Here is a 14,458-nt window from a genome sequence, read left to right as displayed (position 1 = left end):
ATGCACACTCACTTATACTCATGCATTCACATGCAGACACTCGCACCCTTCCCCCCCCCCTGTCAGGAGACTCACTCACAAATACACATACCCTCATACATACTAACACGCGCGAACCAAACAGTCAACAAAAAAGCGACACTTACCTGCTGCTGCAGGGCTCGGGGAGCTGCCAGGAGGGTTGGGACTGCTACCTTGGTCAGCCAATGAGGGGAGGCAGCAGTCCCTCACTCGTCACAGAGCAGGATGGGGGACAGAGTCAGCGACAGACACTCGGCCGTTGGCACTTCAGGGCTTAAAAACGAAGCGCCCAGCTACGAGGCTATCCCTGACGCTCTCCCTCGTCACGAGGGGGCCTCCAGGACATTTGCTGAGCTGAGGAGGTCAGGCCCACCGAAGCGGTGACGTCCTCAGCCCAGCAAACTTCAGCTTAGGCAGCCGCGAGCCTGTGCATTTAGCGCATGTCCAGCTCCTGGCTGCCTGGTCTGAACATAAAGAGCGTTTGTCTAGCTGTCCTTTCTTCAGCCTGACATGCAATCTTTTTGTCCAAAAAGGGCGGGCGGGGCCTCATTGCCTTCAAGGAGGGGCGGCTGCTGAAGTCAGGCCGCTTGCAAGGAGGACCCTTCACCCAGGCAGCACTCAGTCCCTCCTCTGAGTCTCTCTTTCTCTATGCACACCGGGGCGGGCCCTGGGCATGGATGGGACTTGCATATCAGGGCTCTGTCCCGGATAAAAAAAGACAAGGAAACTTGCAGCCAGAGCTGCACAGAAAAGAAAGTGTCACCCCAATGTTTCTGCGGGCGAGCCAGAGTTGAAGAGCGGTAGCCTGGCAGGCGCTGCTACATAGAGCAGTGGCCTGATAGAGTGCCTTAGAGGCCAGTGCAAAGCAAGGCTAGGCACTTGGGGGCAGTTTTACAAGCCCTTTACGCCTCTTTTACACCGCCGTTGCGACGCGGTGGCGGCGCATAGCCAGCGCCACTCTGTGGGGTATTTACAACGTGACGCATGTGGGAGATGCGTCACGTTGTAAAGCCCTATGCCACATGTAGGCATTCCGGCGCAGGAACGCCTCCCAAAAGTGGCTGAGTGAAATCGACAAGATTTCAGTCAGTCACTTTTAAGGCCATGCTGCGTCAAAACCCTGCGCCTGCTTGAAGCAGGCGTAAGGACTGACGCAGCATTTTAAGGATAGGGCACCCCCGAGCCTTGCTGTAGCTGCTTGGCGCCTGCGACGCAACTCCAGCAATGCGCCACCTTTACGGCAGCAGATGCATCACGCATCTGTCCATTTTTGCCCCATGGTGCGCCGCATTGTGAATGCGGCGCATCCATGACGCACAATAACTGGCGCATCCCTGCTGCTGATAGGCGGGGATGCGCCAGTTATTGTAAATGTGCCCCAAGGTGAAAAGCCCAGGCTGCTGCTTTGCTAGTTCTCCGGCTGGCACCTGAAGGGAGGCCGGAGCCTGTGTGTGATTGGAAAAGAAGCGAGTGCAAGGCTGGAGGAAGAGAGGGCTGTTCTTTGGCTATCTGTAGCAAGCTTGCAAAGGGTTGTTGGAGTGAAGCTTGCAAGTGAGGTGCAGCGCAGCACGTTCCAGAGTGGAGGGGGTTGTCGGCACAAGAGGCCTGAACCGGAGGCCTCTCGTGCCTACGGCCATACCACCCTGAATGCGCCCGATCTCGTCCGATCTCGGAAGCTAAGCAGGGTCGGGCCTGGTTAGTACTTGGATGGGAGACCGCCTGGGAATACCAGGTGCTGTAGGCATTTTGCTTCTCGCTACAGGCACTTCCGTTTTGTTTTTGTTTTTCTACTTTTTTTGCGGGGGCATTTATTCTATTATTTTATCGCAACTTTCTTCAAAAAGAAAACGCCATCAAGTTCACAACACGCAGGGTCCATAACTTTCCATTCGGAAATTGAAAATTCGGCTGCACTTTACACTGGGTCAAAAAAGATGAAACTCTTTGCCCTAAGAGGGGACAGGGGACAGGGGACCCCTCACCACCCCCCAGCTGAGGGTTTTCTTCTGCCGGCGGCTGCAAGCTGCTGCTGGGCTGCTCCGGTCGCAGCAGGGGCATAACGCAGGCCCACGCAGCCCCCGCGGTGCGTGGGGGGCCCCTATCTCCAAGGGGCCCCCTCGGCACTGCACTCCTGGCCAGAGAGCTCCTGATTGAGCCCGGAGGGGGCCCTCTCAGTACCGTGCAGGGAGGCACCCTCACTTTTCATGACGCCAGTGGGTCGCAGCATCGGTTCCTGGTCCCCCTCTTTTGGCCTTTCCCAGCGGCCCGGGAGCAGGAGGAGTGCTGAGGCAGAGAGGCAGGCAACGAGTGCCGTTCAGTACAACCGAGAGGGGAGCGGGGCGCACACGCATGCACACTCACTTATACTCATGCATTCACATGCAGACACTCGCACCCTTCCCCCCCCCCCTGTCAGGAGACTCACTCACAAATACACATACCCTCATACATACTAACACGCGCGAACCAAACAGTCAACAAAAAAGCGACACTTACCTGCTGCTGCAGGGCTCGGGGAGCTGCCAGGAGGGTTGGGACTGCTACCTTGGTCAGCCAATGAGGGGAGGCAGCAGTCCCTCACTCGTCACAGAGCAGGATGGGGGACAGAGTCAGCGACAGACACTCGGCCGTTGGCACTTCAGGGCTTAAAAACGAAGCGCCCAGCTACGAGGCTATCCCTGACGCTCTCCCTCGTCACGAGGGGGCCTCCAGGACATTTGCTGAGCTGAGGAGGTCAGGCCCACCGAAGCGGTGACGTCCTCAGCCCAGCAAACTTCAGTTTAGGCAGCCGCGAGCCTGTGCATTTAGCGCATGTCCAGCTCCTGGCTGCCTGGTCTGAACATAAAGAGCGTTTGTCTAGCTGTCCTTTCTTCAGCCTGACATGCAATCTTTTTGTCCAAAAAGGGCGGGCGGGGCCTCATTGCCTTCAAGGAGGGGCGGCTGCTGAAGTCAGGCCGCTTGCAAGGAGGACCCTTCACCCAGGCAGCACTCAGTCCCTCCTCTGAGTCTCTCTTTCTCTATGCACACCGGGGCGGGCCCTGGGCATGGATGGGACTTGCATATCAGGGCTCTGTCCCGGATAAAAAAAGACAAGGAAACTTGCAGCCAGAGCTGCACAGAAAAGAAAGTGTCACCCCAATGTTTCTGCGGGCGAGCCAGAGTTGAAGAGCGGTAGCCTGGCAGGCGCTGCTACATAGAGCAGTGGCCTGATAGAGTGCCTTAGAGGCCAGTGCAAAGCAAGGCTAGGCACTTGGGGGCAGTTTTACAAGCCCTTTACGCCTCTTTTACACCGCCGTTGCGACGCGGTGGCGGCGCATAGCCAGCGCCACTCTGTGGGGTATTTACAACGTGACGCATGTGGGAGATGCGTCACGTTGTAAAGCCCTATGCCACATGTAGGCATTCCGGCGCAGGAACGCCTCCCAAAAGTGGCTGAGTGAAATCGACAAGATTTCAGTCAGTCACTTTTAAGGCCATGCTGCGTCAAAACCCTGCGCCTGCTTGAAGCAGGCGTAAGGACTGACGCAGCATTTTAAGGATAGGGCACCCCCGAGCCTTGCTGTAGCTGCTTGGCGCCTGCGACGCAACTCCAGCAATGCGCCACCTTTACGGCAGCAGATGCATCACGCATCTGTCCATTTTTGCCCCATGGTGCGCCGCATTGTGAATGCGGCGCATCCATGACGCACAATAACTGGCGCATCCCTGCTGCTGATAGGCGGGGATGCGCCAGTTATTGTAAATGTGCCCCAAGGTGAAAAGCCCAGGCTGCTGCTTTGCTAGTTCTCCGGCTGGCACCTGAAGGGAGGCCGGAGCCTGTGTGTGATTGGAAAAGAAGCGAGTGCAAGGCTGGAGGAAGAGAGGGCTGTTCTTTGGCTATCTGTAGCAAGCTTGCAAAGGGTTGTTGGAGTGAAGCTTGCAAGTGAGGTGCAGCGCAGCACGTTCCAGAGTGGAGGGGGTTGTCGGCACAAGAGGCCTGAACCGGAGGCCTCTCGTGCCTACGGCCATACCACCCTGAATGCGCCCGATCTCGTCCGATCTCGGAAGCTAAGCAGGGTCGGGCCTGGTTAGTACTTGGATGGGAGACCGCCTGGGAATACCAGGTGCTGTAGGCATTTTGCTTCTCGCTACAGGCACTTCCGTTTTGTTTTTGTTTTTCTACTTTTTTTGCGGGGGCATTTATTCTATTATTTTATCGCAACTTTCTTCAAAAAGAAAACGCCATCAAGTTCACAACACGCAGGGTCCATAACTTTCCATTCGGAAATTGAAAATTCGGCTGCACTTTACACTGGGTCAAAAAAGATGAAACTCTTTGCCCTAAGAGGGGACAGGGGACAGGGGACCCCTCACCACCCCCCAGCTGAGGGTTTTCTTCTGCCGGCGGCTGCAAGCTGCTGCTGGGCTGCTCCGGTCGCAGCAGGGGCATAACGCAGGCCCACGCAGCCCCCGCGGTGCGTGGGGGGCCCCTATCTCCAAGGGGCCCCCTCGGCACTGCACTCCTGGCCAGAGAGCTCCTGATTGAGCCCGGAGGGGGCCCTCTCAGTACCGTGCAGGGAGGCACCCTCACTTTTCATGACGCCAGTGGGTCGCAGCATCGGTTCCTGGTCCCCCTCTTTTGGCCTTTCCCAGCGGCCCGGGAGCAGGAGGAGTGCTGAGGCAGAGAGGCAGGCAACGAGTGCCGTTCAGTACAACCGAGAGGGGAGCGGGGCGCACACGCATGCACACTCACTTATACTCATGCATTCACATGCAGACACTCGCACCCTTCCCCCCCCCCCTGTCAGGAGACTCACTCACAAATACACATACCCTCATACATACTAACACGCGCGAACCAAACAGTCAACAAAAAAGCGACACTTACCTGCTGCTGCAGGGCTCGGGGAGCTGCCAGGAGGGTTGGGACTGCTACCTTGGTCAGCCAATGAGGGGAGGCAGCAGTCCCTCACTCGTCACAGAGCAGGATGGGGGACAGAGTCAGCGACAGACACTCGGCCGTTGGCACTTCAGGGCTTAAAAACGAAGCGCCCAGCTACGAGGCTATCCCTGACGCTCTCCCTCGTCACGAGGGGGCCTCCAGGACATTTGCTGAGCTGAGGAGGTCAGGCCCACCGAAGCGGTGACGTCCTCAGCCCAGCAAACTTCAGCTTAGGCAGCCGCGAGCCTGTGCATTTAGCGCATGTCCAGCTCCTGGCTGCCTGGTCTGAACATAAAGAGCGTTTGTCTAGCTGTCCTTTCTTCAGCCTGACATGCAATCTTTTTGTCCAAAAAGGGCGGGCGGGGCCTCATTGCCTTCAAGGAGGGGCGGCTGCTGAAGTCAGGCCGCTTGCAAGGAGGACCCTTCACCCAGGCAGCACTCAGTCCCTCCTCTGAGTCTCTCTTTCTCTATGCACACCGGGGCGGGCCCTGGGCATGGATGGGACTTGCATATCAGGGCTCTGTCCCGGATAAAAAAAGACAAGGAAACTTGCAGCCAGAGCTGCACAGAAAAGAAAGTGTCACCCCAATGTTTCTGCGGGCGAGCCAGAGTTGAAGAGCGGTAGCCTGGCAGGCGCTGCTACATAGAGCAGTGGCCTGATAGAGTGCCTTAGAGGCCAGTGCAAAGCAAGGCTAGGCACTTGGGGGCAGTTTTACAAGCCCTTTACGCCTCTTTTACACCGCCGTTGCGACGCGGTGGCGGCGCATAGCCAGCGCCACTCTGTGGGGTATTTACAACATGACGCATGTGGGAGATGCGTCACGTTGTAAAGCCCTATGCCACATGTAGGCATTCCGGCGCAGGAACGCCTCCCAAAAGTGGCTGAGTGAAATCGACAAGATTTCAGTCAGTCACTTTTAAGGCCATGCTGCGTCAAAACCCTGCGCCTGCTTGAAGCAGGCGTAAGGACTGACGCAGCATTTTAAGGATAGGGCACCCCCGAGCCTTGCTGTAGCTGCTTGGCGCCTGCGACGCAACTCCAGCAATGCGCCACCTTTACGGCAGCAGATGCATCACGCATCTGTCCATTTTTGCCCCATGGTGCGCCGCATTGTGAATGCGGCGCATCCATGACGCACAATAACTGGCGCATCCCTGCTGCTGATAGGCGGGGATGCGCCAGTTATTGTAAATGTGCCCCAAGGTGAAAAGCCCAGGCTGCTGCTTTGCTAGTTCTCCGGCTGGCACCTGAAGGGAGGCCGGAGCCTGTGTGTGATTGGAAAAGAAGCGAGTGCAAGGCTGGAGGAAGAGAGGGCTGTTCTTTGGCTATCTGTAGCAAGCTTGCAAAGGGTTGTTGGAGTGAAGCTTGCAAGTGAGGTGCAGCGCAGCACGTTCCAGAGTGGAGGGGGTTGTCGGCACAAGAGGCCTGAACCGGAGGCCTCTCGTGCCTACGGCCATACCACCCTGAATGCGCCCGATCTCGTCCGATCTCGGAAGCTAAGCAGGGTCGGGCCTGGTTAGTACTTGGATGGGAGACCGCCTGGGAATACCAGGTGCTGTAGGCATTTTGCTTCTCGCTACAGGCACTTCCGTTTTGTTTTTGTTTTTCTACTTTTTTTGCGGGGGCATTTATTCTATTATTTTATCGCAACTTTCTTCAAAAAGAAAACGCCATCAAGTTCACAACACGCAGGGTCCATAACTTTCCATTCGGAAATTGAAAATTCGGCTGCACTTTACACTGGGTCAAAAAAGATGAAACTCTTTGCCCTAAGAGGGGACAGGGGACAGGGGACCCCTCACCACCCCCCAGCTGAGGGTTTTCTTCTGCCGGCGGCTGCAAGCTGCTGCTGGGCTGCTCCGGTCGCAGCAGGGGCATAACGCAGGCCCACGCAGCCCCCGCGGTGCGTGGGGGGCCCCTATCTCCAAGGGGCCCCCTCGGCACTGCACTCCTGGCCAGAGAGCTCCTGATTGAGCCCGGAGGGGGCCCTCTCAGTACCGTGCAGGGAGGCACCCTCACTTTTCATGACGCCAGTGGGTCGCAGCATCGGTTCCTGGTCCCCCTCTTTTGGCCTTTCCCAGCGGCCCGGGAGCAGGAGGAGTGCTGAGGCAGAGAGGCAGGCAACGAGTGCCGTTCAGTACAACCGAGAGGGGAGCGGGGCGCACACGCATGCACACTCACTTATACTCATGCATTCACATGCAGACACTCGCACCCTTCCCCCCCCCCCTGTCAGGAGACTCACTCACAAATACACATACCCTCATACATACTAACACGCGCGAACCAAACAGTCAACAAAAAAGCGACACTTACCTGCTGCTGCAGGGCTCGGGGAGCTGCCAGGAGGGTTGGGACTGCTACCTTGGTCAGCCAATGAGGGGAGGCAGCAGTCCCTCACTCGTCACAGAGCAGGATGGGGGACAGAGTCAGCGACAGACACTCGGCCGTTGGCACTTCAGGGCTTAAAAACGAAGCGCCCAGCTACGAGGCTATCCCTGACGCTCTCCCTCGTCACGAGGGGGCCTCCAGGACATTTGCTGAGCTGAGGAGGTCAGGCCCACCGAAGCGGTGACGTCCTCAGCCCAGCAAACTTCAGCTTAGGCAGCCGCGAGCCTGTGCATTTAGCGCATGTCCAGCTCCTGGCTGCCTGGTCTGAACATAAAGAGCGTTTGTCTAGCTGTCCTTTCTTCAGCCTGACATGCAATCTTTTTGTCCAAAAAGGGCGGGCGGGGCCTCATTGCCTTCAAGGAGGGGCGGCTGCTGAAGTCAGGCCGCTTGCAAGGAGGACCCTTCACCCAGGCAGCACTCAGTCCCTCCTCTGAGTCTCTCTTTCTCTATGCACACCGGGGCGGGCCCTGGGCATGGATGGGACTTGCATATCAGGGCTCTGTCCCGGATAAAAAAAGACAAGGAAACTTGCAGCCAGAGCTGCACAGAAAAGAAAGTGTCACCCCAATGTTTCTGCGGGCGAGCCAGAGTTGAAGAGCGGTAGCCTGGCAGGCGCTGCTACATAGAGCAGTGGCCTGATAGAGTGCCTTAGAGGCCAGTGCAAAGCAAGGCTAGGCACTTGGGGGCAGTTTTACAAGCCCTTTACGCCTCTTTTACACCGCCGTTGCGACGCGGTGGCGGCGCATAGCCAGCGCCACTCTGTGGGGTATTTACAACGTGACGCATGTGGGAGATGCGTCACGTTGTAAAGCCCTATGCCACATGTAGGCATTCCGGCGCAGGAACGCCTCCCAAAAGTGGCTGAGTGAAATCGACAAGATTTCAGTCAGTCACTTTTAAGGCCATGCTGCGTCAAAACCCTGCGCCTGCTTGAAGCAGGCGTAAGGACTGACGCAGCATTTTAAGGATAGGGCACCCCCGAGCCTTGCTGTAGCTGCTTGGCGCCTGCGACGCAACTCCAGCAATGCGCCACCTTTACGGCAGCAGATGCATCACGCATCTGTCCATTTTTGCCCCATGGTGCGCCGCATTGTGAATGCGGCGCATCCATGACGCACAATAACTGGCGCATCCCTGCTGCTGATAGGCGGGGATGCACCAGTTATTGTAAATGTGCCCCAAGGTGAAAAGCCCAGGCTGCTGCTTTGCTAGTTCTCCGGCTGGCACCTGAAGGGAGGCCGGAGCCTGTGTGTGATTGGAAAAGAAGCGAGTGCAAGGCTGGAGGAAGAGAGGGCTGTTCTTTGGCTATCTGTAGCAAGCTTGCAAAGGGTTGTTGGAGTGAAGCTTGCAAGTGAGGTGCAGCGCAGCACGTTCCAGAGTGGAGGGGGTTGTCGGCACAAGAGGCCTGAACCGGAGGCCTCTCGTGCCTACGGCCATACCACCCTGAATGCGCCCGATCTCGTCCGATCTCGGAAGCTAAGCAGGGTCGGGCCTGGTTAGTACTTGGATGGGAGACCGCCTGGGAATACCAGGTGCTGTAGGCATTTTGCTTCTCGCTACAGGCACTTCCGTTTTGTTTTTGTTTTTCTACTTTTTTTGCGGGGGCATTTATTCTATTATTTTATCGCAACTTTCTTCAAAAAGAAAACGCCATCAAGTTCACAACACGCAGGGTCCATAACTTTCCATTCGGAAATTGAAAATTCGGCTGCACTTTACACTGGGTCAAAAAAGATGAAACTCTTTGCCCTAAGAGGGGACAGGGGACAGGGGACCCCTCACCACCCCCCAGCTGAGGGTTTTCTTCTGCCGGCGGCTGCAAGCTGCTGCTGGGCTGCTCCGGTCGCAGCAGGGGCATAACGCAGGCCCACGCAGCCCCCGCGGTGCGTGGGGGGCCCCTATCTCCAAGGGGCCCCCTCGGCACTGCACTCCTGGCCAGAGAGCTCCTGATTGAGCCCGGAGGGGGCCCTCTCAGTACCGTGCAGGGAGGCACCCTCACTTTTCATGACGCCAGTGGGTCGCAGCATCGGTTCCTGGTCCCCCTCTTTTGGCCTTTCCCAGCGGCCCGGGAGCAGGAGGAGTGCTGAGGCAGAGAGGCAGGCAACGAGTGCCGTTCAGTACAACCGAGAGGGGAGCGGGGCGCACACGCATGCACACTCACTTATACTCATGCATTCACATGCAGACACTCGCACCCTTCCCCCCCCCCCTGTCAGGAGACTCACTCACAAATACACATACCCTCATACATACTAACACGCGCGAACCAAACAGTCAACAAAAAAGCGACACTTACCTGCTGCTGCAGGGCTCGGGGAGCTGCCAGGAGGGTTGGGACTGCTACCTTGGTCAGCCAATGAGGGGAGGCAGCAGTCCCTCACTCGTCACAGAGCAGGATGGGGGACAGAGTCAGCGACAGACACTCGGCCGTTGGCACTTCAGGGCTTAAAAACGAAGCGCCCAGCTACGAGGCTATCCCTGACGCTCTCCCTCGTCACGAGGGGGCCTCCAGGACATTTGCTGAGCTGAGGAGGTCAGGCCCACCGAAGCGGTGACGTCCTCAGCCCAGCAAACTTCAGCTTAGGCAGCCGCGAGCCTGTGCATTTAGCGCATGTCCAGCTCCTGGCTGCCTGGTCTGAACATAAAGAGCGTTTGTCTAGCTGTCCTTTCTTCAGCCTGACATGCAATCTTTTTGTCCAAAAAGGGCGGGCGGGGCCTCATTGCCTTCAAGGAGGGGCGGCTGCTGAAGTCAGGCCGCTTGCAAGGAGGACCCTTCACCCAGGCAGCACTCAGTCCCTCCTCTGAGTCTCTCTTTCTCTATGCACACCGGGGCGGGCCCTGGGCATGGATGGGACTTGCATATCAGGGCTCTGTCCCGGATAAAAAAAGACAAGGAAACTTGCAGCCAGAGCTGCACAGAAAAGAAAGTGTCACCCCAATGTTTCTGCGGGCGAGCCAGAGTTGAAGAGCGGTAGCCTGGCAGGCGCTGCTACATAGAGCAGTGGCCTGATAGAGTGCCTTAGAGGCCAGTGCAAAGCAAGGCTAGGCACTTGGGGGCAGTTTTACAAGCCCTTTACGCCTCTTTTACACCGCCGTTGCGACGCGGTGGCGGCGCATAGCCAGCGCCACTCTGTGGGGTATTTACAACGTGACGCATGTGGGAGATGCGTCACGTTGTAAAGCCCTATGCCACATGTAGGCATTCCGGCGCAGGAACGCCTCCCAAAAGTGGCTGAGTGAAATCGACAAGATTTCAGTCAGTCACTTTTAAGGCCATGCTGCGTCAAAACCCTGCGCCTGCTTGAAGCAGGCGTAAGGACTGACGCAGCATTTTAAGGATAGGGCACCCCCGAGCCTTGCTGTAGCTGCTTGGCGCCTGCGACGCAACTCCAGCAATGCGCCACCTTTACGGCAGCAGATGCATCACGCATCTGTCCATTTTTGCCCCATGGTGCGCCGCATTGTGAATGCGGCGCATCCATGACGCACAATAACTGGCGCATCCCTGCTGCTGATAGGCGGGGATGCGCCAGTTATTGTAAATGTGCCCCAAGGTGAAAAGCCCAGGCTGCTGCTTTGCTAGTTCTCCGGCTGGCACCTGAAGGGAGGCCGGAGCCTGTGTGTGATTGGAAAAGAAGCGAGTGCAAGGCTGGAGGAAGAGAGGGCTGTTCTTTGGCTATCTGTAGCAAGCTTGCAAAGGGTTGTTGGAGTGAAGCTTGCAAGTGAGGTGCAGCGCAGCACGTTCCAGAGTGGAGGGGGTTGTCGGCACAAGAGGCCTGAACCGGAGGCCTCTCGTGCCTACGGCCATACCACCCTGAATGCGCCCGATCTCGTCCGATCTCGGAAGCTAAGCAGGGTCGGGCCTGGTTAGTACTTGGATGGGAGACCGCCTGGGAATACCAGGTGCTGTAGGCATTTTGCTTCTCGCTACAGGCACTTCCGTTTTGTTTTTGTTTTTCTACTTTTTTTGCGGGGGCATTTATTCTATTATTTTATCGCAACTTTCTTCAAAAAGAAAACGCCATCAAGTTCACAACACGCAGGGTCCATAACTTTCCATTCGGAAATTGAAAATTCGGCTGCACTTTACACTGGGTCAAAAAAGATGAAACTCTTTGCCCTAAGAGGGGACAGGGGACAGGGGACCCCTCACCACCCCCCAGCTGAGGGTTTTCTTCTGCCGGCGGCTGCAAGCTGCTGCTGGGCTGCTCCGGTCGCAGCAGGGGCATAACGCAGGCCCACGCAGCCCCCGCGGTGCGTGGGGGGCCCCTATCTCCAAGGGGCCCCCTCGGCACTGCACTCCTGGCCAGAGAGCTCCTGATTGAGCCCGGAGGGGGCCCTCTCAGTACCGTGCAGGGAGGCACCCTCACTTTTCATGACGCCAGTGGGTCGCAGCATCGGTTCCTGGTCCCCCTCTTTTGGCCTTTCCCAGCGGCCCGGGAGCAGGAGGAGTGCTGAGGCAGAGAGGCAGGCAACGAGTGCCGTTCAGTACAACCGAGAGGGGAGCGGGGCGCACACGCATGCACACTCACTTATACTCATGCATTCACATGCAGACACTCGCACCCTTCCCCCCCCCCCTGTCAGGAGACTCACTCACAAATACACATACCCTCATACATACTAACACGCGCGAACCAAACAGTCAACAAAAAAGCGACACTTACCTGCTGCTGCAGGGCTCGGGGAGCTGCCAGGAGGGTTGGGACTGCTACCTTGGTCAGCCAATGAGGGGAGGCAGCAGTCCCTCACTCGTCACAGAGCAGGATGGGGGACAGAGTCAGCGACAGACACTCGGCCGTTGGCACTTCAGGGCTTAAAAACGAAGCGCCCAGCTACGAGGCTATCCCTGACGCTCTCCCTCGTCACGAGGGGGCCTCCAGGACATTTGCTGAGCTGAGGAGGTCAGGCCCACCGAAGCGGTGACGTCCTCAGCCCAGCAAACTTCAGCTTAGGCAGCCGCGAGCCTGTGCATTTAGCGCATGTCCAGCTCCTGGCTGCCTGGTCTGAACATAAAGAGCGTTTGTCTAGCTGTCCTTTCTTCAGCCTGACATGCAATCTTTTTGTCCAAAAAGGGCGGGCGGGGCCTCATTGCCTTCAAGGAGGGGCGGCTGCTGAAGTCAGGCCGCTTGCAAGGAGGACCCTTCACCCAGGCAGCACTCAGTCCCTCCTCTGAGTCTCTCTTTCTCTATGCACACCGGGGCGGGCCCTGGGCATGGATGGGACTTGCATATCAGGGCTCTGTCCCGGATAAAAAAAGACAAGGAAACTTGCAGCCAGAGCTGCACAGAAAAGAAAGTGTCACCCCAATGTTTCTGCGGGCGAGCCAGAGTTGAAGAGCGGTAGCCTGGCAGGCGCTGCTACATAGAGCAGTGGCCTGATAGAGTGCCTTAGAGGCCAGTGCAAAGCAAGGCTAGGCACTTGGGGGCAGTTTTACAAGCCCTTTACGCCTCTTTTACACCGCCGTTGCGACGCGGTGGCGGCGCATAGCCAGCGCCACTCTGTGGGGTATTTACAACGTGACGCATGTGGGAGATGCGTCACGTTGTAAAGCCCTATGCCACATGTAGGCATTCCGGCGCAGGAACGCCTCCCAAAAGTGGCTGAGTGAAATCGACAAGATTTCAGTCAGTCACTTTTAAGGCCATGCTGCGTCAAAACCCTGCGCCTGCTTGAAGCAGGCGTAAGGACTGACGCAGCATTTTAAGGATAGGGCACCCCCGAGCCTTGCTGTAGCTGCTTGGCGCCTGCGACGCAACTCCAGCAATGCGCCACCTTTACGGCAGCAGATGCATCACGCATCTGTCCATTTTTGCCCCATGGTGCGCCGCATTGTGAATGCGGCGCATCCATGACGCACAATAACTGGCGCATCCCTGCTGCTGATAGGCGGGGATGCGCCAGTTATTGTAAATGTGCCCCAAGGTGAAAAGCCCAGGCTGCTGCTTTGCTAGTTCTCCGGCTGGCACCTGAAGGGAGGCCGGAGCCTGTGTGTGATTGGAAAAGAAGCGAGTGCAAGGCTGGAGGAAGAGAGGGCTGTTCTTTGGCTATCTGTAGCAAGCTTGCAAAGGGTTGTTGGAGTGAAGCTTGCAAGTGAGGTGCAGCGCAGCACGTTCCAGAGTGGAGGGGGTTGTCGGCACAAGAGGCCTGAACCGGAGGCCTCTCGTGCCTACGGCCATACCACCCTGAATGCGCCCGATCTCGTCCGATCTCGGAAGCTAAGCAGGGTCGGGCCTGGTTAGTACTTGGATGGGAGACCGCCTGGGAATACCAGGTGCTGTAGGCATTTTGCTTCTCGCTACAGGCACTTCCGTTTTGTTTTTGTTTTTCTACTTTTTTTGCGGGGGCATTTATTCTATTATTTTATCGCAACTTTCTTCAAAAAGAAAACGCCATCAAGTTCACAACACGCAGGGTCCATAACTTTCCATTCGGAAATTGAAAATTCGGCTGCACTTTACACTGGGTCAAAAAAGATGAAACTCTTTGCCCTAAGAGGGGACAGGGGACAGGGGACCCCTCACCACCCCCCAGCTGAGGGTTTTCTTCTGCCGGCGGCTGCAAGCTGCTGCTGGGCTGCTCCGGTCGCAGCAGGGGCATAACGCAGGCCCACGCAGCCCCCGCGGTGCGTGGGGGGCCCCTATCTCCAAGGGGCCCCCTCGGCACTGCACTCCTGGCCAGAGAGCTCCTGATTGAGCCCGGAGGGGGCCCTCTCAGTACCGTGCAGGGAGGCACCCTCACTTTTCATGACGCCAGTGGGTCGCAGCATCGGTTCCTGGTCCCCCTCTTTTGGCCTTTCCCAGCGGCCCGGGAGCAGGAGGAGTGCTGAGGCAGAGAGGCAGGCAACGAGTGCCGTTCAGTACAACCGAGAGGGGAGCGGGGCGCACACGCATGCACACTCACTTATACTCATGCATTCACATGCAGACACTCGCACCCTTCCCCCCCCCCCTGTCAGGAGACTCACTCACAAATACACATACCCTCATACATACTAACACGCGCGAACCAAACAGTCAACAAAAAAGCGACACTTACCTGCTGCTGCAGGGCTCGGGGAGCTGCCAGGAGGGTTGGGACTGCTACCTTGGTCAGCCAATGAGGGGAGGCAGCAGTCCCTCACT

At 57.2% G+C, this 14,458-nt stretch overlaps 6 non-coding genes across 6 annotated transcripts; all 6 read left to right on the top strand.

Moving 5' to 3' along the window:
* The first annotated feature begins 1,646 nt into the window (after positions 1-1,646).
* LOC144774387 (5S ribosomal RNA) lies at positions 1,647-1,765 on the top strand. The gene has a single exon (XR_013600225.1). It is a non-coding gene; the product is annotated as a 5S ribosomal RNA (ribosomal RNA).
* Positions 1,766-4,017: 2,252 nt separating this feature from the next.
* Positions 4,018-4,136, top strand: LOC144774375 (5S ribosomal RNA). Its single transcript, XR_013600213.1, has one exon. It is a non-coding gene; the product is annotated as a 5S ribosomal RNA (ribosomal RNA).
* Positions 4,137-6,388: 2,252 nt separating this feature from the next.
* LOC144774363 (5S ribosomal RNA) lies at positions 6,389-6,507 on the top strand. The gene has a single exon (XR_013600201.1). It is a non-coding gene; the product is annotated as a 5S ribosomal RNA (ribosomal RNA).
* A 2,252-nt stretch (positions 6,508-8,759) lies between these two features.
* Positions 8,760-8,878, top strand: LOC144774316 (5S ribosomal RNA). Its single transcript, XR_013600187.1, has one exon. It is a non-coding gene; the product is annotated as a 5S ribosomal RNA (ribosomal RNA).
* Positions 8,879-11,130: 2,252 nt separating this feature from the next.
* LOC144774216 (5S ribosomal RNA) lies at positions 11,131-11,249 on the top strand. The gene has a single exon (XR_013600135.1). It is a non-coding gene; the product is annotated as a 5S ribosomal RNA (ribosomal RNA).
* A 2,252-nt stretch (positions 11,250-13,501) lies between these two features.
* On the top strand, positions 13,502-13,620 carry LOC144774202 (5S ribosomal RNA). The gene has a single exon (XR_013600122.1). It is a non-coding gene; the product is annotated as a 5S ribosomal RNA (ribosomal RNA).
* The last annotated feature ends 838 nt before the right edge of the window (positions 13,621-14,458 follow it).

Source organism: Lissotriton helveticus, chromosome 8 (assembly GCF_964261635.1).
Source record: "Lissotriton helveticus chromosome 8, aLisHel1.1, whole genome shotgun sequence".
Classification (NCBI taxonomy): Eukaryota; Metazoa; Chordata; class Amphibia; order Caudata; family Salamandridae; genus Lissotriton; species Lissotriton helveticus.
The sequence above is the reverse complement of the archived record's forward strand: the minus strand, read 5'-3'. Positions and strand labels throughout refer to the sequence as shown.